Raw genomic sequence first — 24,867 nt, 5'->3', positions numbered from 1 at the left:
GATGTTTCATGAACCCTCAGCAAAATCATGAAAGCAGAACTGGACAAACACAACTTGTCACAAAGTCCTCTTAACAGCACCAGTGCAAATTTCCACCTCCGCAGTGGTCAGTTTAGACATTTCCCAGCGACAACAGTAAAACCCATCCATTTTAGATTTCATGCTTTGACTTTCAAAACCCATCATACTGGAGTCATTTATCTGAGGATTTGCACACACACTGGGTGCAAACCAGAAAAAGGCTATGTGCCTTTCAGTCCCACGAAATCAACAGAATTTAACACGCAGTTGAGTGAGTTAATCCCACTGATTTCACTCTCATCTAATTTTCTCTGCAGCCATTACATTTTGCTCCTTGGTTTCTATACCAAAAAACAATAATTGCCTTTATCTCTGAGAACTGCCAAGCATGCCAGGGGTGGCCAACACATGCCCCATGAGCCACATGTCCTTCCCACTGCCCCCAATGCAGCTCCCACAGCCCCCCTCTATTGCTACACCACTGAAATATGCAGTGGTGAAAAAATCACCAATTTGTCACCCCAAATCAGCAGCAAATGGCTACGGAATGTTAAAATAGCCAAATTTAGCTAGTTTTCAATTGATGGCAAACTGGTTAAAAAAAAAAATGCTATTGCCACCCTGCAATATTCTGCAGGGCAATGGCAGCAGGAGTGCAACCTGAAGTGGGGGGGGGAGGGTCAAAAATGGCCATCAGACCTTCCAAAGCTTCCAACCTCAGTGCAGTGTCTAGAGGCAATTTACAAGAGGTAATTAAAAATCTACCCTGAAGGTAGCTCCAGAATGGCTTCTAGTTTAACTCTGGAACAAATGGAAGCTACTTCGTGCACAGTATTTGCAAAAGGCAGCGCACATACAAATATTTAGAGAATAAGCCTGTATTTACAATGGATTCTGAGTTACCAGCTCAGATATTTACATTGTTGTTTCACTTATTACTACATTATTATTCCAAAATTGCAAAATACATGACAACTCTTGCTTTATTCAACCTTGTGATATCACTGAAAGGTTGGTCTTTCTTATATTTTCCCCCTTCACCACAGCCAACACACGTGTGTGTGCGCGCACTCACACACACACACACACAGAAATAGGGAGCTGAGAACAAAGCTGGAGGAAGATGATAGTTCTTTAATTGCGGAAGGTGGTAGAGCCATTATTGCCAGTTACGCTCATTTTCCTTTTCATTGTTGATTCTGAGCAAATAAACTTTGCAGGTTTCTTTTTTTAGTGCTTCAAAAACCTGCACCACCTCTTTGTCCACAGATGGTAATGGGGCAAAAGAAATTAGTGTGCATACTATGGGTAACGATGGCTCTGTCGTAACACTTTTAGCTATTGTAAGAACATGTAATTTGTCTCCAACTGATGATTTTTGGCCCTTCATTAAAAATAATTTCAATCCAGTAGTCATTGCATGGGGGGTTTTGATGGCCAGATCCTCCATTTGCCTAATCTTGCCTTACATAAAATGTGTTCCTAATTGTGGAAAGGCCTTGCTTTTTTTTTTAATTCTTCAAACCAAGGCCTCATTTCCTTTGGATATCTTCCAGGAAAAGCGGGATGGAGATCTGAGGATCGGGGCCTGCATCCATGGAACATTTTCAGAGGAAAAGGGATTGGGAAATGTTTGGCACCGAGATACCAGCAATCCATCTTGTGGGACGAGTTTTATTTGTGTCCAGTTTGCAGGACTGTTTTGTAAGCAGGTTATAAGACACACTGTAAAACAATGCTGAGCAGACATCGCTCACAAATACACTGTAGCCTAAAGTTACAACTGGTTGAACTGCTGCACTATGTATCCATTTAGTAATCTCACTGTGATAAATCAGACATTTTACAAAGCATTATGTCAAATAAATGGATATTTTGAGGTTTCCTTGGTTAATTTTGGAAAAGAAGAAGTTAAGGCTGTGATCCCAGGTACCGCCTGTCTGGAATTGAGTAGATGCATTCAGGGACCATAACTCAAGGCACCCTGGCATCTCAACCCCTGTAGCTTTAAGCTGCAATATACTGGCATTTTTATATTTTTTTAAATTTTGGCCCCACCCTTTTGCCTTCGGCCCCGCCCACCTCTGCAATGCAGCCCCAAGAGTTTTTCCAAAACTGAATTTGACCCTCAGGCTGACAGAGGATCTTCACCCCTGCCAGCTTGCTACAAAAAACCAAACCTAAGTCTCCTTTCAGCCATCAAAATGTCTCTCTATTGTCCCCGTCCAAGCAGCTAGGGTGTGTTCTGCAGCTAGGAACCACCAGCCATTGAAAGAGATCAGTGGGGAGAGAGAGAGAGAGAGAGAGAGAGAGAGAGAAAGGCATCGATGGGGCCCAGGGGTCCGACAGAGAAGACAATCCTGGCTGAGGTGGGTCAACAGTCTGAATTAGAATAAGGCAGCTTCCTACGTTCTTAATAAGATGAAAGGCAACAAGAACAAAAAGTACAATCGATTATGTGGTTAAATTAAGGACATTTTTAAAAAAGCACTTTGATGCTGGATTAGGCCACCTAGCCCAGCAGTATGTTACCATCAGTTGGCCAACCAAGCAAGCTTACAAGTACGACATGAAGCTCACAAATATCCCGTTTGTCACAGGAAGCCCATCCTACAAGTGCAGGGGCCATGGCTCAGTGAAAGAAGGTCCCAGCAACTACAGGTAGGGCAGGAAAAAACCCTGCCTGAAACCCTGGAGAGCCGCTGGCAATACTGGGCTAGATGGACCATGGTCTGACTCAGTATAAGGCAGCTTCCTATCCTTGCTCCTGTATACTAAGACAAGGCTTGGGGAACCTCTTTCAGGCTGAGGGCAAATTCAATCTCACAGAAACTCTCTGGGGGCTGCATTCCAGTGGTGGGTGGGGCCAAAGGCAAAAGGGGCATGGCCAACTGGGGACCCCTGGAGGGACGAATTGGGGCTGATGTTCCCCACCCCTGCACTAAGAGCCGTACCAGCCTTCCCCAACATCGTGTCTTCCGGATGTTTTGGACTGTAACTCCCATCATCCCTGACCACTGGCCATGCTGGCTGGGGCTAATGGGAGTTGCAGTCCAAAACATCTGGAAGGCACCACATCGGGGTAGGCTGAGCTATACTGCCTCTGATCACGGAGGTTCCATTAAGGTACCATACCATAGCTAAACTCTCCTGATAGACCTATAATCTATGCATTTACCTAATCCCTTTGGTTAAAAAGCCAATCTGTTGGCCATCATGTGGAAGTGACCTTAAAGACCATGCAGCAGCAAGTCCTATTCAGAACCTAAATTTAAATCTCTGTTTAGCACACACTCTGCTGTTTGAGCGTCAGTTCCCTGTCTGTAAAATGGGAATAAGAGTTATCTAAGAGCATGCTGTCTGGACAATGGGAGTAGTAATGAGGAAGGAAGATTTTAGGGCTGTATGAAAATAAACTAGTTTCCTGGCCTGATCCTCAATAAGAGTACACTTGGTTAAAAAGTATCACTTATTTTATTTATTACAGTAATGTGTATCCCACCTTTCTACAACATGGGTCCTCAAGACAGTTATCATAAACAATAATAATAACAGTAACGGTAATAATGATGACATTAATGATGATGAAGAAGTAAACACAGAGGCAGGCTGATGTAGATGCAAAGCCAAACAGTGTGGTTGGCCTGTAAGATTTGGTTTAGCTGGGCCTTTTAATGGTTTTCCTGGTTCTAAATGTTTTCCTGCACAGGGTACATTTTTGCTTTACTACCTTAAACAAATTTCTCTTAAACAACGAGAGCGTAGAATTTAAGCAGAAAAGGAATTATTATAAGATTTCCCCCTAAAACAGCAACAGCTGGTTGCAGGAAACTGCAAATTTTAGAATGAATGTATGGGTTTCAAATACTGATTTTTCCGTGAGTGTGTGTGTATGTGTGTGCGTGCGTGCGTGCATGTGTGTGTATGTGTGAGAGAGAGAGAGAGAGAGAGAGAACACGCATGCATGCTGGGTCACCCATGGGACTTCCGCTGGATTTTCCATAACCTCATTGAGCCATTTTCTAAACACATCAGTAGGAGAAAGTGACTTGCTCATATGATTCCCAGAAGAAAAGATCCAATGATAGCCTCATCTTCACTATTCTTCTGATCCTGAAAATCAGAGTGTAGTCTGCACATCACTTAAAATTTAGTTCTCTCTCTCTCCAAAATTATTCCTAGGCCACCTTTAAGGGTGGAACTCCTAATTTTACTGACATGGATGCATGGGTGGCATTTTGATGAAGACACTGAAAGTAGCACAACTATTACCTCCTTCCCCTAAATCAGCCTTCCCCAACCTGGTGACCTCCAGGTGTGTAGGACTACAACTCCCATCATCCCCAGCCAGCATGGCTCCCTGTTCAGTTCTTTTTGCCATAAACTGACTAGACAGGGCTGGTGCCCGCACCTGACACCCTCAGGCAGCTTCCGTGGCTCAAAGACCCTGGCAGGGCCCCACTGGTGCCACTGTCTTACCTGGCCCTCCCACCCACCTTTTCCCCAGCCATTGGCTCATCTGATGGCACTAGTTGTATCTCATAAGCTGTCTGTCATTTTAAATTCCCCACAATGCCTGAGAGCAAATGCTGTGTTGAGGCATTGTGGGTAATTAAAAATGACAGGTTGCTTGCCGCTTCTACGACTGCTGCCACCTGCCTGCCACCAGTAAGCCTGCTGTGGGGGGGGGGAACCCAACATTCAGGGGGCAATAATATTGGGAAGCTCCCCAAAGTGCACTCCCTGGAGCTGTGACTTGATCTTTCCATCTGCAATCTGGGCATAATAACAGTGATCTATCTACCTTACAGGGTTATTGTAAAGATTAGTGAAATTATTTATTTACGATATTTCTATGCAGTCTTTCTGAAGCCAACCAAGGTGGTTTACCAAAAGTATTCAGAAGATAAAAACAAGCATCAAATAAAAACATAGTAAAACACTAAAAGCAACCATAAAACTAATATAAAAAACTAAATGTGAAGTGCTATGATTATTTCATGCACAAATGTTTATCTTTTTAGATAGCGCACAGCTTGACAGATTACTCCACTGAAATTGATGTGTTATTATTCTGCTGTCCAAATTTACATTACAAAGTGACAAGGATTTTTTTTGAAAAAAATGTAGTTCAACATCATGATCGGAAATGCACAACTCAAAATCATGTTGTGACAACAAAGTATTGTTTGTAACATGCTCATCAAGACTGCTGGTTCGCACAACCTCCAAGCCACATGCTCTAGTCACAAGAGCATCTCTGTAACCTAGGCAAATACATCCCCTTCATGCCATAACTGGTCAGTTTACATTAGGCCACGTTAACATGTGCAGCCAAATCAAGCCATAAAGCTTCTCCTGGACCATTCAGGCAGCTGGTGATGAGTTGTATATTTAAATCCTCTCTGACAAAATATTCTGTGCATGTAGAAAACTAGTGTGTCAGAGGAGGGTTCAGACAGTCCAGGTTTCCCCTTGATATACTATTTTTCTAAGCACAAGGACAAAGAGAAGTGGGTTGTGGTTTTTCAAAGATGCCAACCACCACCTTCATCTGCAGTGGTGCAGTCTAGGAAAGGCTTGACCACTTGGTTCTGCGGCATGTTTACCCCCCCTTTTTTTTTTCAAGCAAGTGCTAAGATCTCTTCTCTGCTTGATTCGGGGAACTGCTGCTGCCTTTACAGGCTTGTTTCTCCCACCCTAGAGATATCGCAGCACATACAAGTGTTTTTCTCAGCAGGGAATTTGCACCTGGTTTCTTAATCAAAACGCTGGTGTCCCCTGTGACACTATCACACTGATGCCATTTCTTAAAATACAAGCACAAACAATCTATTACCTAGGCCATCTTTAAATCTATGTGGCCATTGCGGCCCACATACACAATATATACAGTCACTCAGGATGTGCTTGTACTGAGAAGCTACATCTAATTGAGACAAATAACCTGGGATGAAAAACAAAGCTTTATACTAATCAATTTCCAAAAGAGAAACCATGACAACTGCACTTAAAAACAGAATTGCCCTGCTGAGTCAGGTAAGAGATCTATCTAAAACAGTGCTCTGTTGCAGACAGTGGTCACCCAAAAGCCGTAAACAAAGCTTACAGAGAGGGCATGATGGGATTATAATTCCCATAATTCCTGTCCATAGGCCATGCTGGCTGGGGCTGATGGCAGTTGTAGTCCAAACATCTGGAAGGCACCATGTTGGGAAGGATGCCCTAGCACCTGGTCATCAGAGATATACTGCCACTGGCATTTATTAATCCTTTTAAGAAGTCATCTCAGCTACGCCCAAATATCTCAAATCACCATGAAAAGTTTGTTTCAGGAAATAGAAAAAAACATCTTGTCTATTCATTCAATATTTGTGATGCTGAACAATCCTACAACAAAATAATGGGTGTTTATTTACTCAGTCTAGAGAGATATACAGGATCTGTCTTTCATTATAATCCACCATAAACAATAAAAGTGCAAGACTGGGTTTTTTTTAGCATCTTGAAGATCAGATGGCAAAAAGGCCAATTCAATACATTCTAGATATACAAGATATGCATATAGATATTCTGGATATACAAAGATGTGGTGTAGCATAATAGCCAAGAGAGTGAGGTATAAATCAAGAAGTCCCTGGTTTGAATCTTGCCTCTGCCATGAACTCACTAGGTGGCCTTAGGCAAGCCACTCACTCTCAGCCTCAGCCCCCCCACATCTGCAATATGGGGGATAATGACACTGACTTACCTTACAGGGCTGTTGTAAGGATTACAACTAGATAATGCATGTGAAGCACTTTGAACACTTGAAAGCATTATACAAATGTTAAGAATTCAGTATTACAATGCTTGTTGTAAAAACAACAGCAAAAATACCTCCACATTTATATAAAAGTTGTAGACAAGCTTTGTCCAAACCAAAAACCAGCTTTTAGCAGTTAGTGGGTCTGTCTTTCAAAGACTTGGCCGCTCTGCTTTATCTCACAATTATTAAAAAAAGAAGTCTGGCGAGGAAGCACCTAATGTCTTCATGCATACAGAATGTACTAAAGCCAATGAATTTTATTATGGTGATTAATTAAGTAATTATTTTAATGATGTATGATTTCCTGAACACACACCCAAGTCCAGAAAATGGTCACCAAAAGTGACGAGAAATAGAACGACGTGAGTCTTCCAACAATAACAGAAATCCACCCATTTGGGGAGAAGGGAACATCTTTTCAATGCAGAAATGCAACTTGCTAATTTCTTCCAAATGCTCCCCTCCTCACATAATGTACGGCTGTCAGACAGAAGCCATAATCAAATTGTAAGAAAAGTCTGACCCATGGTAGGCTTCTTTTAATAACAGATTTGAGCATGATATATTTTAAATAAGAAAAATATAAGAAAGTGTATGGATATATTTGTAGACAATCAGTTGCACAAAATGCCATTTTTAAAATCAAGTCACCCAGAATTTGAAGTCTGCCTTTCAGGGGCCAGTGGTGATGAAATGACCATTTCCTTTTGAGTAAAAGGCAAGTAACTGAGAATTAAATTAACCCGCTGCCGCCTTTCCAATATGGAAGGGCACTTTTTACCCACAACAACCAGCTTTCATTTTATTCCTTGTTCAGCTCAGGTTTCAGAGGCCTGCAGAACTGTCCAGTGCAACAGAAATGCCTCTCACCATCTATAACAACATTCTGCCTAATGCAACCCCTCCCTAATGCTGCTACTTTTGTAGTATCAGATTAATGTTTCACAGCTGCAGGCTGGACTCCATCTGACCGCATTAGAGCTGCAGGACTGCAATCACATTACTCCTTCATTATTACAGAGACCAAGAGTAAAGAGGAGGGGTGGAAAGGGGCGAATAAGTAAAAAATTCCAAAGGTCCCTACAGAGATATCTGCATAATAATGACAACCAGGAGAATAGAAGTGGTTTGCAGTGTTAAAGCAGTGGTGATCATGTCTCTGTTGGTAAGAGAAAGGGGGGAGGAAAATTTGGACCAGATTTCATGTGGGGTGGGGCTGTGAAAACGCATGAGGGACATAGAGAGATTCATGCAAAATATATTCCAGAAAGCAAAGGAGGAATGTTGTCTGTCAATATGCCACTGCATTGTGCTGCATCATTTCTCCCCAGGCAAAGAGAGAGAGAGAGGTGAAAGGGAAATCGCATGACAAAAAGTGAAATAACGTAGACATGTCTGTTTCCTTCATACATATTCTCCGTTCCCCTTGATGCACAAGCTACACTCATGCCTCCAAGAATAATAACTAGCTTCCCAAGGGAGAAGGTACAATGAAAGGGGGGGGGGGATTTATCTCCAGATCTATTATAGCCATACAAATCAAATCGGATTAGAAAAGGAGACGGGGGCATGGGAAAGAGACTCTTTTTAATAAACATTATTATGACCAGAAAGAATAAGCCAGTTAGCACAAATCTCCCCCTCCGCTTTCCAAAATATATCCATTTGCACAAACCTGTTGATGTATTACGGGGGGGGGGGGGGGGAGAGAGATTGACCAGTCTCTCTCCTCCAAACCACTCGGCGCAAAGAGATGGGGGACAGGAAAGGGGAGAGGAGGAGGGGAGAGAGATACCAGAGAACCGACCACGCCTGTTTTGCAACCCGCGGATCGTTATGAGAACCAGCAACCTTACGCGAGCCTCCCAGGTTGCTTGCTGTGGTTGCGACTGCATTCCCTTTTATTTCTTGCTGAATGTCATTCATCCCCCTCTCACACACTCCTTACTCCTCTCTCTCTCTCCACCGTCCGCAGGACCTGGATCCGCATCTTTCTTTTACAAGGCAAGACTTCAGTTTCAACTACCGGGGGGGGGGGGGGGAGATAATCCCCATCCTGCAGCAATATTATGATGGAACCTTTGCGGAAGACATCCATCCATCCATCCCTCTCTCTCTCTCTCTCTCTCTCTCTCTCGGAGCCAGGCACAATGACACCGACTAAAGGGAGAGCGAGTTTCCAGATCTCCCTTTGACCCTGCAGAGGGGAGATCATCCACAGACGCTGCCGTCAATCCCCCCACCCCACTCCAGGACCCATTCCCGCTGCGCGGCCCCCGCCACAAACCTCCTCCACGCGACTCCATCAAACCCAGACACAAATACAACAACCAACAACACCCCTTCCCCAATTCGTTGTGCCCCGTTTCCCCCTCCGTCGACGAGGGATCAGTCCAGGAGGCAGGCAGGCAGGCACCGTCCCCCCCCCCCGGAAGAAAGACCCTCTGGTTGGCACGCTCTTTGCAATGCACGGCTGGGTGGGGAGGGAGAGAGAAACAGCCTACCTCGCCTCGCAGCAGTGGAAGGGGTGTGTGCGTGGGGGGCCGATCTCCTTCGCCCTTGTATGCAGTGCGGTGCGCTCCCTTTCTGAGCAGTGGCGGCGGCGATGAGGAGGAGGTGGGTGGGGGGGTGATGATGCAGCAAGAGCTAGCGGCGGCAGCGGCGGCAGCAGCCACCTCGCTGGCGGGCGCTGGTGAGGAAGGGGGGCGGCAGACCGAGACAGAGGGAAAGGCGACAGCAGGAGCGGGACAGCGAATGGATGGCAGCGGCAGGGAAAGGGAGTGGAGAGTCCAGGAATCCGCAGCCGCCAGCCGGCCGGCCCCCCTCCGATGCCCGCACAGCAACAGCTGCACTGATTGAGAGAGGGGGAGCGAAAAGAGGCGGGGAGAGGACGCTCGTATACATGCGCGCGCCCGGGCGCGCGCGCACACCGTCCGACACACAGGCGCCCGCGCGCGCGCACTACACGGGAGGCGCGCGCGCGCAGGACGCAAAACGCAGCGAAGGGAGGGGAAGGGAAAAGGGACGCGCGGGGAGCAGGCGAAGGAGGGCGCGAGGTGAAGGCGATGGCAGCGGACTGAGACCCTCCCTTCTCTCGCGCGCTTTCCTCCCCCTCTCCCCCTCGCTCCGCCGTTGCCTGTATCGGACGGGACCACCCTCAAAACGTGACGAGGCGACTGACTGGGCCTAGCAATGCCGGGAGACGCGCGCGCTCTTTCTCTGTCATACGCACGCCGCAGACAGTCAGGATCTCCCCCTCTCTCCCTCCTTCCGTCTCTGCAGGGAGACAACAGGAGCCCTGAAAGTGAGGCCCCCCCCCAAACCCTAGACAGGCGTACCTGGGAGTAGGTGCCGTTGAACTCCATAGGAATTACTTCTGAGTAGAGTTACACACTGTGCTGCAGCCTTCCCCAAGCCGGCGACCACGAAAGGTGTTGGACGATAATCCATCATCCCCAGCCATGGGTGGGGATGATGGCAGTTGGAGTCCTAACGCCTTTCGAGGGTGCTGGCTTCGAGAAAGCTGCTTGACTTGTACTATACGGCTGCGGTCCCCTGCTCAGGAAGGCCTCGTTCACTCTGAGGTGGGCAACCTGTGTCAAGGCTGCACCACTTCAAGTCGTGGGTATTTATTTATTTCTATCCCGCCTTTCCAAAAAGTTTACTGCAGCTAACAAAGAAAAAGAAATATATAGCAAGACAAAAATACAAACCATACAAGAACACACTAAAACATTACCTAAAAGGAGACATCAGGCAGCAAAAACCAGAAAGGTAAAATCAGAAGAAGAACAGCAAAAGGCTGTCAACTAAAGTTCAGTAAACTCTCCTAACAACCACAGGCTGTCCTCAAAAGGTAGGTCTGCACACTGCGTTGAAAGGCCATCAGGGGAAGGGTTTCCAAGCACTCTTCAAAGGCAGCCCCACACAGAGTACATTGCAGTAGTCCAGGTAGGGGCCCACACACACAACAGAACATTTATCCATACCAAAAGGGAAATGAAAAAGGCTAGGCTTGAGAACCTCTCTTCCTGAGATATTAAGTTTCTAGAAGCAGGTGTCTATTTATTTTGGCATGGAGAAGCATTCAATTTCAGTTTTTGGAGCCTGAGGCGACTGACTGAGGCGACTGACAAGACACTTGCATCTGTTCGACCCATCACATGCTCTCTCGCCCCTCACCCATCATGGCTTATTGGAGCTATCTCCAAGGGGTCCATCTGACCAGATGGATCAGGGGAGTGGTGAACACACCAATGTGTCATGGGGTGGTCCCTACTGCCTTGAAAGAGGCAGTGGTGTGACCACTCCTGAAAAAATCCTCCCTTGATCCAGAGATCTATGCTAGCTATTGCCTGGTCACAAACACCACATTCTTGAGTAAGGTGCTTGACTGAGTGGTGGCATCTCGGCTGCAGGCACTCTTGAATGAAACTGATTATCTGCATCCATACCATTTGGGATTCAGGCCAGGTCTGAGGGTGGAATCGGCCTTGGTTGCCCTGATGGATGACCTTCGGGAGCAGGACAGGGGGACTGCAACCCTGTTACTTCTTCTTGATCTCTCAGTGTTTTTTGATAACTTTGACCATGTTATCCTCCTGGACTGCCTCCGTGAGTTGGGAATTGGAGGCACTGTTCTACAGTGCTTTGATTCCTACTTGCAGGGTCAGTTCCAGAGAACAGTACTGGGTGCTGAACTGGGTGTCACAGGGCACCACCTTATCCCCAATATTATTTAACATCTATATGAAGCCACTGGGAGCAGTCATCAGGAGATCTGGGGCAAGGTGTCACCAGTATACTGATGGCATCCAGCTTTATTTATCTCTGACATCTGAACTGGGAGAGGCTGTGCACGTTCTGAACCGGTGCTTGATGCAGTTATGGCTTGGAGGAAGGCCAATAAACTGAAGCTGAATCCCAATAAGACAGAGACCCTATGGGTTGGCAGTCCCTAGGCCCAGGAACTGGGGTGTTTGCCTGTTCTGGGTGGGGTTGTACTCCCTCTGAAAGAGCCGGTTCGTAGTTTGGGGGTGCTCCTGGATCTGTCTTTGTCACTGGAGGCTCAGGTGGCTTCGGTGGCCCAGAGTGCCCATTACCAACTTTGGGATAGCTTAGCCACAGTGATCTATGCCTTGGTAACCTCACAATTAGACTACTGCAATGCGCTGTACGTGGGGCTACCCTTGTGTCTAGTTCAGAAGCTGCAGCTAGTGCAGAATGCAGCAGCTCGGGTGCTCACTGAGATACCCAGTTATGCTCACACCTGTGTTAAAAAGCTATACTGGCTGCCTGTTAGCTACCCAGCCACATACAAGGTTATGTTATTATCGTATCATCATCATGGTGATCACTCGTGACCGAGTAGGATTGTCTTCCAAAGACAGAGTCTATATAGATAACTCTTTAAAAGGATTAGACAGATTCATAGAAGATAGGTCAATCAACACATTAATCTCTAGTAGTGGGTCTGCAGGTGGCTGTAAAGGCCGATATTGGATCTACACAGCCTCACACAGCGAGGACATAGGTTTCCAGGTGGAAGGCGGTCACGATGAGGGTTTGCTTGACGTGCCTTAGAATCATAGAATCATATAATAGTAGGGTTGGAAGGGGCCTACAAGGCCATCGAGTCCAACTCCCTGCTCAGTGCAGGAATCCAAGTCGGAACATCCCTGATAGATGGCTGTCCAGCCTCGTCTTGAATGCCTCCAGTGTGGGAGAGCCCACCACCTCCCCAGGTAATTGGTTCCATTGTCGTATTGCTCTAACAGTCAGGAAGTTTTTCCTGATGTTCAGCCGGAATCTGGCTTCCTGTAACTTGAGCCCATTCTTCCATGTCCTGCACTCTGGGATGATTGAGAAGAGATTCTGGCCTTCCTCTCTGTGACAACCTTTCAAGTACTTGAAGAGCGCTATCATATCTCCCCTCAGTCTTCTCAAGGCTAAACATGCCCTTCTGCTGAGCTCATTTCTCCCTTTCGTTCTGCACTCGTGCTTCTTCAAAGTCCGTAACGCCTTTAATATAGGCTGACCTCCAGTTGGAACGCTCATGAGTTAGAGCTTCCCAGTTTTCAATGCTTGTGTTACATTTTTTTAGATTAGCTTTAAGAACATCTTTAAATCTCTTTTGCTGTCCACCAATATTCCATTTTCCATTCATAAGTTGGGAATAGAGTAACTGCTTTGGAAGACGATAATCAGGCATTCGAACAACATGGCTGATCCAGCAAAGTTGATGTTGGAGAATCATTGTTTCAACGCTGGTGGTCTTTGCTTCTTCCAGTACGCTCACATTAGTCCGTCTGTCTTCCCAAGTAATTTGCAGAATTTTTCGGAGGCAGCGTTGGTGGAATTTTTCGAGAAGTTGGGAGTGGCGTTTATAGATGGTCCATGTTTCACAGGCATACAGTAAGGTTGATAGTACAAGGGCTTGTAAACAAGCATTTTGGTCTCCCTGCAAATGTCCCGATCCTTGAACACTCTACGCTTCATTCGGGAGAATGTTACAGTCGCAGAGCTCAGGCGATGCTGAATTTCAGCGTTGATGTCGGCTGTTGTGGAGAGATGGCTGCCATAAGAAAAGTGATCGACATTTTCCAGCATCACACCGTTAAACTGGATTGATGGCGCTACAGAGGGATTGGTTTGTGCTTGCTGGTAAAGCACTTTGGTTTTTTTGATGTTAAACGAGAGGCTGAGCTTTTCATATGCTTCTGCAAAGATGTTTAGGATAGTTTGGAGATTTTCCTCTGAATGTGCACAGATTATAGAATCATAGAATCATAGAATAGTAGGGTTGGAAGGGGCCTACAAGGCCATCAAGTACAACCCCCTGCTCAATGCAGGAATCCAAGTCAGAGCATCCCTGACAAATGGCTGTCCAGCCTCGTCTTGAAGGCCTCCAGTGTGGGAGAGCCCACCACCTCCCCAGGTAATTGGTTCCATTGCCGTATTGCTCTGACACTCAGGAAGTTTTTCCTGATGTTCAGTCGGAATCTGGCTTCCTGTAACTTGAGCCCATTATTCCGTGTCCTGCACTCTGGGATGATCAAGAAGAGATCCTGGCCTTCTTCTCTGTGACAACCTTTCAAGTACTTGAAGAGTGCTATCATATCTCCCCTCAGTCTTCTCTTCTCAAGGCTAAACATGCCCAGTTCTTTCAGTCTCTCTTCATAGGGCTTTGTTTCCAGTCCCCTGATCATCTTTGTTGCCCTCCTTTGAACCCTCTCCAGCTTGTCTGCATCCTTCTTAAAGTGTGGTGCCCAGAACTGGACACAGTACTCCAGATGAGGCCTAACCAGTGCTGAGTAGAGGGGAACTAGTACTTCCCGGGATTTGGAAGCGATGCTTCTATGAATGCAGCCCAAAATAGCATTTGCCTTTTTTGCAGCCACATCACATTGTTGGCTCATATTCAGCTTGTGATCGACGACAATTCCAAGATCCTTCTCGCTCGTAGTGTGGTTGAGCCACGTATCCCCCATCTTGTAACTGTGCATTTGGTTTCTTTTTCCTAGGTGCAGAACTTGGCATTTGTCCCTATTAAATGCCATTCTGTTGTTTTCTGCCCAGCGCTCCAGTCTATCCAGATCACTTTGAATTTTGTTTCTGTCTTCCAAAGTATTAGCTATCCCTCCCAATTTTGTGTCATCTGCAAATTTGATCAGCATTCCCTGCACCTCCTCCTCCAAGTCATTAATAAAAATATTGAAGAGCACTGGGCCCAGGACTGAGCCCTGCGGTACCCCACTCGTTACCTCTCCCCAGCTTGAGAAGGTCCCATTGATAAGCACTCTTTGAGTCCGATTCTGTAGCCAACTGTGGATCCACATGATAGTTGTTTCATCTAGCCCACTTCGAGCTAGTTTGCTCATCAGGATATCATGGGGCACTTTGTCGAAAGCTTTGCTGAAGTCGAGGTATATGATGTCTACAGCATTCCCACGGTCTACAAGGGAGGTGACTTGATCAAAAAATGAGATCAGATTTGTCTGGCAGGACTTGTTTTTGACAAATCCATGTTGGCTTCGAGTAATCACGGCATTGTTGTCAAGGTGCTTCCAGATGGATTGCTTTATGATCTGCTCCAGAATTTTCCCAGGGATTGATGTCAGACTGACTGGTCTGTAGTTCCCAGGTTCCTCCTTTTTACCCTTTTTGAAGATAGGGACAACGTTAGCCCTCCTCCAGTCATCTGGCACTTCCCCGGTCCTCCATGATTTCTCAAAGAGAATAGACAGCGGTTCTGAGAGTTCTTCTGCCAGTTCCTTTATGACTCTAGGATGCAGTTCATCTGGCCCTGGAGATTTGAACTCATTCAAAGTAATGAGGTGTTCCTTGACCATATGATTATGTTATCATCAGCATATTGAAGTTCTATGACAGAGGATTGTAATTACCTTACTTTTTGCTTTCAGCCTACTGAGATTAAAAAGTTTTCCATCTGTTCGATATATGATTTCTACACCAGTGGGAAGTTTCCCTTCAACAAGGTGTAGAATCATAGCGATGAAGATAGCAAATAAGGTTGGAGCAATGACACATCCCTGTTTAACGCCTGATCCCACTTTGAATGGATCACTTCGAGAGCCATTGTTATCCAAAATTGTTGCCGTCATGGAGGAGCCGCAAGTTATTCACAAATTTATTAGGGCATCCAGTTTTCAGAAGGATGGTCGAGAGAGCAGTACGATTTACAGGGTCGAAGGCCTCAGTCAGATCAATAAACGCCATGTACGGGGTTTGTTTTTGCTCCCTGCATTTTTCTTGCAGCTGTCGTCCGGTGGAGATCATATCCACTGTCCCCCTGGAAGGGCGGAAGCCATTTTGGCATTCAGGGAGGATGTCTTCTGAGATAGGTAGAAGGCAGTTCGCAAGGATCCTTGCCAGGATTTTGCCTGCTATAGCTAGAAAGGAGATGCCTCGATAGTTTCCACAATCTGTTCTATCACCCTTTTTAAAGAGAGTGATAATTATGGCATCCTTGAAGTCTGCTGGGATCTCCTCCCTCATCCAGATTTTTTCATGAGCTTGTGAAGCTGTTGTGTAGCTTCAGGCCCACCTTCTTTAAAGACTTCAACAGGGATCTCATCGAGTCCACTAGCTTTATTATTTTTCATTTGGTTAATGGCTTTACTGACTTCCTCCAAACCAGGGGATACTGCAAGCTCATCTCTGGTTTGTTTTTGTGGGATTTGCGAGAAAACCTCATCAGCCACAATAGAGTTACGGTTAAGGAGGTTGTGGTAATGCTCTTTCCAACACAGTGCAATAGACTCTTTGTCCTTAAGAAGTTCGGCACCATCTATTGGGCGTAAGGGGCTTGTACCATGGTTTGTTGGTCCATAGATGGCCTTTGTGGCATTAAAAAAGCCCCATGCGTCATGGGCATCTGCAAAATGCTAGATTTCTTGTGCTTTCTTTATCCACCAGGTGTTCTTAAGTTCTCTAGTTCTTCTTTGGACCTCAGAAGAACTAGACCTCAGCCTTTGCACTGGCATAGGTTTTTTTCTTAGCAGCACAGTTGATGTCTTTTTGCCATATTTGGAAATTATTCCTTTTATTATCAATAATATGTTCAATCCCCCTATCATTCTCATCAAACCAGTCCTGATGTTTCTTAGTTTGGTATCCGATAGTTTGTTCACAGGCTGCAATAATGGAAGTCTTCAGTTTATTCCAGTGCTCCTTGACATTTTCAGGGGTTTCCATAGGTAGATGTTATTTGAGAGTTGTTTGAAAGCAGGCTCGCTTAATAGGGTCTTGAAGGGCTTGGGTGTTCATTTTACGCCTTGGTTTCCCTTGGAGCCTACATTGATGGGCAATCTTAATGGCCATCGTGGAACGCATTAATCGATGATCTGTCCAGCAGTTGTCAGCAGTCGTCATGGCTCTACTGAGGAGTACATCGCAGCGATCTCTGGCATGGACAATTACATAATCTAGAAGATGCCAGTGTTTCGACCAGGGGTGCTTCCATGATGCTTTAAATTTATTTTTCTGACAAAAAAGTATGTTGGTAATGACAAAATTATGGTCTGCACATTTAGTCAGAAATAGAATTCCATTCTGGTTGCTATTGCCGACTCCTTCTTTCCCAATGGTCCCTGGGCACAAATCAAAATCACGCCCAACTCTTGCATTAAAATCGCCCAGGAGGATGATTTTATCCTCCTTAGGTATCTCTGATAAGATAGTATCCAGTTGGGAATAAAATTTTTCTTTGATGTCTTCATCAGCATCTAATGTTGGTGCATAGTAGGGATGTACGAAAGTCACTTACCTTTCGCGGATTATGTTGATGGTGGGGGGGGAGGCGCTCCGTCCCTCCCCCCGGAATCCTGGACGGGGGGGAGGCGATCCGTTCCTCCCCCCCTGGAATCCTGGCCGGCCGCCTGTGCTCCGCAGGAATTCTGCGGAGCCGCCGGCCGGCTCCGCCAGCAGCCGGACATCCGGCCGCTGGCTAGCAGGGACGCAAATGGCAGCGGCCTTAGCCACCGCCGTTTGTGTCCCTGCAGTCAGCTGTAATAGGCTACGTAAATGTTTACGTAGCCTATCACGTCTGACTTAAAAAACAAACAAACGCGCGTATGCAAATGGCGGCGGCCACGGCCGCCGCCATTTGCATTCCTTATTTTGGCACGTCTTAGTCTACGTCAAGATTTACGCAGACTAAGACGGCGAAAATAAGGGGAACGCAAAAAGCGTAGCATCCGCTACGCTATTTGCTTTCCCCTTATTTTCGCCGTCTTAGTCTATGTAAATCTTGACATAGACTAAGACGTGCCAAAATAAGGAATGGAAATGGCGGCAGCCGTGCCCGCCGCCATTTGCGTACGCGCGGTTGTTGTTTTTTAAGTCAGACGTGATAGGCTACATAAAGATTTACGTAGCCTATCAGGTTTTTTTTTTTTAAACCTAGCTGTGATAGGCTACGTAAATCTTTACGTAGCCTATCATGTCTTTTTTTTTTTTTTAAACTGGAAATGGTGGCGGCGGCAGCTGGTCGGAAGACCGGCTGCCATCGCTGCCGCTGCCGAACTGCTGCTGCTGTCGCTGGAGCTGCTGCCGCCGCCGCCAGAAAGATCCGCCCCAGGTAAGTCTCGTCCCAGGGGGGCGGGGGGGCAGACCGTTCCACCACCGATTTCAGGGGGCCGAATGCGCTGGCATTCGGCCTCCCCGAGATCCGTGGTGGAATTCTCTGACATCCCTAGTGCATAGGCACTTAGAATAGTTGCCTGCTGGTTTCTGGCAAGTTTTATTCGGAGGGTTGAGAGTTGTTCGTTAATGCCAGTAGGAACTTCTGACAAAGGCTTCATAAGATCATTTTTAATAGCAAAGCCTACTCCATGTATTCGTCATTCTTGTTCAGGCAGTCCTTTCCAGAAGAAGGTGTAACCTCCTTTTTCTTCCTTCAGTTGTCCCTCTCCTGCTCTTTGAGTTTCTTGGAGTGCTGCTATGTCAATGTTAAAACATCTCAGCTCCCTTGCAATGATGGCAGTCCTGCGTTCAGGGTGTTCACTATCTGTATTGTCCAGCAGTGTCCGTATATTCCATGTTCCAAAGTTCATTTGTCTTTTGCGACCGCTAAATGGTGACCCCACTGGACGCGGTAATCCAGTCAGGGAGAAGATGAGGCAGACTATGTTTAGGGCACCTTTTCTAGCCGCCTCCCCATACGGGGTGAGCAGAGTGGATCCTGAATAGGACTGCTCAGTCGTGGATACAGCTGCCGAACTACTCAACTGCCTCGGTCCTTGAGTCAGGACGACTGAATCTGTATCCACTGCCCATGTGCCGGTCCATGACTAGGGGCTTCCGGATTTCACAGTCCTGCCCCCGTTGCCATTCGCCGATCACCATGGGACTTTTGATTGGTTGGGTTTAGATTGGAAGATGCCTGTGCGTGAATTTGTTTTATGAGTGGAGATCAGTGCACAATGATCAACACACAGTCGTCACAGAAAAGGCTCTAATCCAATGGCATGAATATCATTATTTATTTATATATTTATTGCATGTATACCCTGCCTTTTTTCCTCTTGCAAGGAACCCAAGGCAACTTACATTATCCTCCTCCTCTCCATTTTATCCTCACAACAACAACCCTGTGAGGTGGGTTGGGCTGAGAGTCTGTGACTGGCCCAAAGTCACCCAGTGAGCTTCCATGGCCGAGTGGGGACTAGAACCCGGATCTCCTAGCTCCTAGTCCAACATGTTGCCGCTACACCACGCTGGCTCTCCATATCATGACAATCGGTGGTCCTTTATCTGCTGCAGCCTTCATCCGCCTTCTCAGCCGTTGTAACGTACACCTTGTTATCTTTTGCCTGTTCTGCCATTGAGGACTTTCTTGGATTATTCTTTGTCTGGTTCCTCCCCCTTGACATTGCCGCCATGGGTGACCCTGCTGGGAGTACATAACTCCTGACGGCTTCACTCACAAGGTTCATTGGAACATACAAGCCCACTCACCATAGCAAGGTGATGATCCAGTGAGTAAGTATTATCATATAAAGCCCTAAACACTGCTGGTCATTCCAAAATGAATGGAATGTCGCCATGAAGAACCCTGATGGTGGGCCTTCTCTGTAGCGGCACCCACCCTCTAGAAAACCCTCCCCAGTTTGGGAGGCAGAAGATATGGCATCTTTTAAATGCCTCCTAAAAACACACCTTTTCAACCAGGCTTTCCCTGAGCTGTAAATAAACTAATCATGCCATTCCACCTTGCTGCTCCTTGAATTGTTTTTACTGTAGTTGTGTTAATCTGTTTTTACTGTTGTGTTTTTCCTATTGTATCTAAGGGTGCAGTCCTATTGAGATAGTCAGCAGCCTCCGAGGTCAGAGGCTGCTGAGTTTCCAGTGCAAGGCAGCCAGAGCACACAGGCGATCCTCACCTCTGTGCTCCGTCCGCCCTGCATTTTTGGCTAGATGGGTGATTTTGCCTGTCTAGCTTTGGGGAGGGGGAGGAAAGATGGCCGGGACGCACATAAGAAGCTGTGTAATGTAGCTTCCGTGGTCTCCTGTCCTCCCTGTCCCCAGGACCGCCCCCTTTTCCCTGTCTCCACGCTCCATTTCTAAGCGCAGAGACATAGCCAGCACTGAGAGAACTGCGCCAACTATGAGGGGGAGGGGGCAGGGAGCGTGGGTTCCGGGTTCCGAGGTCAGAGCCCTGGTTCCAACCTCGGATCCCAGAAACCGGAACATGCTATCAACCTCTAGGCAGTGTCTAGTGGCCATATAATTGCTCCTTAAATATATTTTAATATTTATTGTGAGCCACTGAGGGATTTTATTATATTCAACAGTATATAAATCTCACAAATAAAAATAAAATAAAGCATTTTTAAAATTTCTATACTGCCCGATAGCCGAAGCTCTCTAGGCGGTTCACAAAAAGCAACTCACTCGTGTGTACCTCCAAACCCACAGTCTGGAGTGCTTCAGCCTAGACACAAGTTGACCATCTCAGTGAAGGCCAAGCTTTGTAGGATGCTGAATTCTGGGGTGCTTCCAGATGGACAGGTCCTACCACTACCAGTCAAAAGGCACCGTGCCACTATTCTGTCTTTCTCTCCTTAATGCAGGGGTCCTCAACCTTTTGGGCGTTGGTGGGCACATTTGAAATTTTAAGAGAATGTTGTGGGCACTCTCACAAAATGGCTGCCAGGGGGCGCTTACCCATTCATACAATGCCTACTATGGTGGGCATGGTTGGTCACAAAATACTAATTTCCCAGAAAACGAATTGGTGAGACTCAAAAAGAAAAGTGCAAGAACTTAAGTGTGGCGTAGTGTTTGTGAGTGCTGGACTGGGAGTCGGGAGATCCAGGTTCTAGTCCCCACTCGACCTTGGAGGCTCACTGGGTAACTTTGAGCCAGTCACAGACTCTCAGCCCAACCTACCTTGCAGGGTTGTTGTTGTGAGAATAAAATGGAGAGGAGGAGTAGGATAATGTAAGCCACCTTGAGTTCCTTGCAAGAGGAAAAAAGGCGGGATATAAATGCAATAAATAATAAAATGAGTACAAGGCAGAAGTGTGGTCTGAACACCAAATCACAAAGCCACTCTTTTCAACACAAATAAAGATGGTTCTGGAGAAAAGCACTTAGGCTTGCAACATGCCAGCCTCCCAGTACAAAATAATAATGAAAAACATCTGAATAAAATAAAAATCAGGAGGGGCAGTGAGCATGGTGGGCACCGAGAGCATTCTCCGTGGGCATATTTGTGCCCATGGGTACCACATTGGGGACCCCAGCCAATGGATTTTGTGTGGTAAGAATAAAGACAGAAGAAGCAGTGGGAAGACAGTGTTGCCTGGAGTCCACCTAAAATTACGTGAATGAAGCAGGACAATGACACAATAAAAGTTTGGTCTGGAAGCACGCTTGGTTTCCCATCCAAAGTTTGGTTTCCCATCACATGCATCCACAAAGACTGCAATATGAAGCAGAAGACTTGTGCAGCGGGAGTGGGGCTGACTTCTTAACCCTTTCCTCACTCATGATTTTTCCACTAAAAACCATACACACCTGTATTTTTCCTTTTCTGGGCAAAACACGAATTTTAAAGCAACACAAATAGAGGTGATTTTTAATCAGGGAAATGGCTCCAGGGAAAAGAGTTATGCATCCCTCTTCCCTCACCCTTACACTGGGTCTTTTTCACTTCATATTGCAAACTCTGTGGCTAAACTTTATTAAAAAAACACACCAAACAATTGGAAAAACTACATGCGACTCTGAACATACCAGTAATTACTACTTCCAAGTTGAAAAGTTGCATATAGTTTTTCTAATTGTTTCTTATCCTAGCCCTACAGAGGTTTAAAGGGGCATATATGTACAGAATTATTATTGTTATGATTACTATTATGATTACTTTGGAGCAACATTGGTTGCTTTCTGCTGTTGTCTTCTAATTGTTAAATATCAGTAATGATTTGGTGTATAATAGGTGGCTGCTTTATTACAACAAATTGACTGAGTGACTATTCCTAACCCAGTCTTGTGACCCCAACCAGACTGAAAATGTTTTAGTAGCCACAAGTTACAGCCTGCCAGGCCCTTAACAGCCTTACTGATTTTGCAGTCCCAGCAAGCAATAAAATCAGGTGGCATATCAGGCTGGTAGTGGGGTGTGTTTGGCTTGGTGGGTCCCAGATTGCATGCACCTGACCTTATCACCCACTAGTATATTTTCTGATGAATGTTCCACAACCTCACACAGTTTAATCTCCATTCCCATCCAGGCGAACAGCTAGCTGGAATATGGAGCACTGAAAGGCAGCCTAGAAATATTTTAAATAAATATAAACTGTAGAATGGGAGACATACAAGCTCAGCTCCCTCCTGCTTCTGCAAAGGTAATGTCGGAATCCACGATACAGCTCCTTCCTATGCCAGTATTGTGCTCCACCTGCAAAAATGGTGCAATACTGTCAAAGAAAGGAGTCACAAGGACTCCTTTCTCTTACATAGTCTGGAGCAGGGCCGGCCCTACTGCTAGGCAGAGTGAGGCTGCAAGTGCTTGGAGGTGGTACCAAGGTGTTGGAGGAGAGACTGTGTGCCAAGCAGCCTGCCCTGTGCTCCCTAAGCTAGCCAGCGGCCTTCAAGTGTAGTGGTGTCAGATGCTGTCCCATCACCAGTGTTGAAGAAAGATTCAATTTCTGTTCCAATCAGCTTTTAAACATGGAATGGGAGGGGGCACCATCTTGTTCTTTGCCTCAGGCAGCAAAATGTCTTGGGTCGGCCTTGGTCTGGAGGGTTCTGATATGACCTTTGAGGCATAGGACAGAGTTACACTGCAACGGTTACCTTGTAAAGGTCAGGTTGGAACAGGCCTGTTGTGTGCTTTACCCATGCATTTCCCTCTATATAGCACGTGCTTTTTCCCTGTTCATTAAGGTCTTCTAGAGAGGTTCTCCTTTGTGTCCTTTCATCATCTTATGGCACAATCCTATGCATGGCCGCCTTGAGTCCCAGTATTGGGAAAAAGGTGGGATATAAATATAATAATAATAATAATAATAATAATAATAATAATAATGTTTAGACAGAAAAATGGCCTACAACTCCCAGCATGCCCCAGCCAGTGTGCTGGGAGTTGTAGGCTTTTTTCTTTTTCTTTTTTATCTAAACATGCATAGGGTTGCTCCATAAGCTGCATTTCAGTAAAATACAGAAGAGGCAGGAGGTGTTCTCTGTGGCTGCACCCAGGCTATAGAACTCCCAATCCGAATATGTTTTATCTGCTGTTTTTTCTTGTTTTTGTTTGTTGTTTTTTCTTGCTGTTTTACGTATGTTATTATGTATTATGGGCATTTTTGAAAACAGGAAAAGCAGGGTAAAAATAAATAAATAAATAAATAAATAAATAAATAAAAATTGTGCCACTTAACACATCAGGAAGCCACTTCTGAATATGTCAGAGAAATGACCTGAGAAAACAAAATTAATAATTAATTTTATATATTTCACTTCCTTGATGGAACAGCATGCTTGTGGGCTGAAGATGACAGGGAGGTGGTTGAGTAGGTTTCCACATCATCTGTGGGGACCTTTTATGAGTCACTATTGCTAATAAGTGGTGTGTGCCTCCCACAAGACTCCTGTCTCCAACAAGGAACTCCCTATAGATGTTGCCTCATGCTCACCAGATTTCAGAGCATTTGTCAGTTGTGCTTGAGAGACTTACATCCTTTGTTCAGGCCCCCTTTCCAACAAGAGCTGTAGTATGCTCTACATCAGGGGTATTGGAGCTCTTTCAGCTCAAGGACAGAATTCTATTTCAGCGACGCTGTCATGGGCCATGTTCCAGGGGCAGGGCTGAAGGCAAAACGGGGTGGGCAAAAGGGGTGGGACCAAAAATACCAGCATTTATTTATTTATTTATTTATTTATTTTATTTTTCATTTCTAAACTGCCCAATAGCTGAAGCTCTCTGGGCAGTTCAGAGTGCAGCATAAAACAATATAAAATATGAAAGCTTAAAACCACAGTATAACAGTACAACCTGGGCTGTGTTTCCACCAGCAATTTACTCCAGCGCGGTGAGGTCTCTGTGTTTCCATGACACCATGGCCATTTAGCACCAGCCCCGCATTTTATCGCTGAAAAATCACTTCTTCTGAGACTGCTTATAGTCTGACTTTTCCGGCTTACCACAGCTCCATTGCTGACCTGCTTCCACAATCGCACTGGGTCCGGTATCACAGTCCTGCCCATGGGGCGTGTAGTCCAGCCTCTGTGGGTGTGTCGCTCTGACCTCAGTGACCCAGCCCTTTCCCTCCGTTTTCCGGACATCAGCTTTTAAAACAACATTGAAAATATGTCTTTTGTGGCTGAAACATCAGAGACCCTTTGTCAAAAAGAATAGACTTTTTATGCAGAGTCAGAATTTCGTATTTATATTTGGCCTTTTGGTGTTTGTGTATGTGTTGTTGTTTGCATTTTCAATGTTTGCTTTAAAATTTGTCTTTAAATAATTCTTTAAAAACCCTTAAACATTAAGTCCGGTTTATAGAGACTGGAGCAGTCATGGCAGTGATCAGCTTGCTAAATTCAGTCTCTTTACACTTTGATATTCTCCCTACTTCCAAATTATTAATACCAGCAGCATCCATGAGAGAGAGAGAGAGAGAAAGAGAGAGAGAGAATGTTGGAAGAAATTTTGGATTAATAAACACATTAAGGAGCTTTTACTTGAGAATTCCCACTCACCTTAATTTCAGAGCTCCCACATAGAGTTTGCTGAATATTTACTCCATGCAGCTGATGGTTTAAAGCCATGTAGCCTGTGTGATATCCCATACATGTACCATTTGCACACTAGCATTATATAGCACAGGATCTGTGTGCCAACAACAACAACACCCCCAGAAACCAAGTGTGTCAGATCACCTGCCCTAAGAATGAGTAAAAGTCAGAGGTGGGTTCTGAGCCCAACACACAAAACAACTCCTTTGAACCCACATTTTCTGTGTCAACAGAAACCTATTTCACAGAAGGCAAACTCTGGAGGGGTA

At 45.7% G+C, this 24,867-nt stretch overlaps 1 protein-coding gene across 1 annotated transcript in view; it reads right to left on the bottom strand.

Annotated features, from left to right (window-relative positions):
• SPTBN1 (spectrin beta, non-erythrocytic 1) overlaps nt 1-9,769 on the bottom strand; it is a 265,559-nt gene extending 255,790 nt beyond the window's left edge. Inside the window, exon 1 of the mRNA XM_084829248.1 lies at nt 9,334-9,769. The gene's annotated coding sequence lies outside the window, so the exon portion shown is untranslated. The remainder of the gene's footprint in view (nt 1-9,333) is intronic.
• Nucleotides 9,770-24,867: the final 15,098 nt, after the last annotated feature.

The sequence above is a fragment of the Heloderma suspectum genome, chromosome 1, assembly GCF_057233095.1.
Source record: "Heloderma suspectum isolate Gila_16-S chromosome 1, 16-S_ref, whole genome shotgun sequence".
NCBI classification, from domain to species: domain Eukaryota; kingdom Metazoa; phylum Chordata; class Lepidosauria; order Squamata; family Helodermatidae; genus Heloderma; species Heloderma suspectum.
This window is presented reverse-complemented; position numbering and strand designations above follow the sequence as displayed.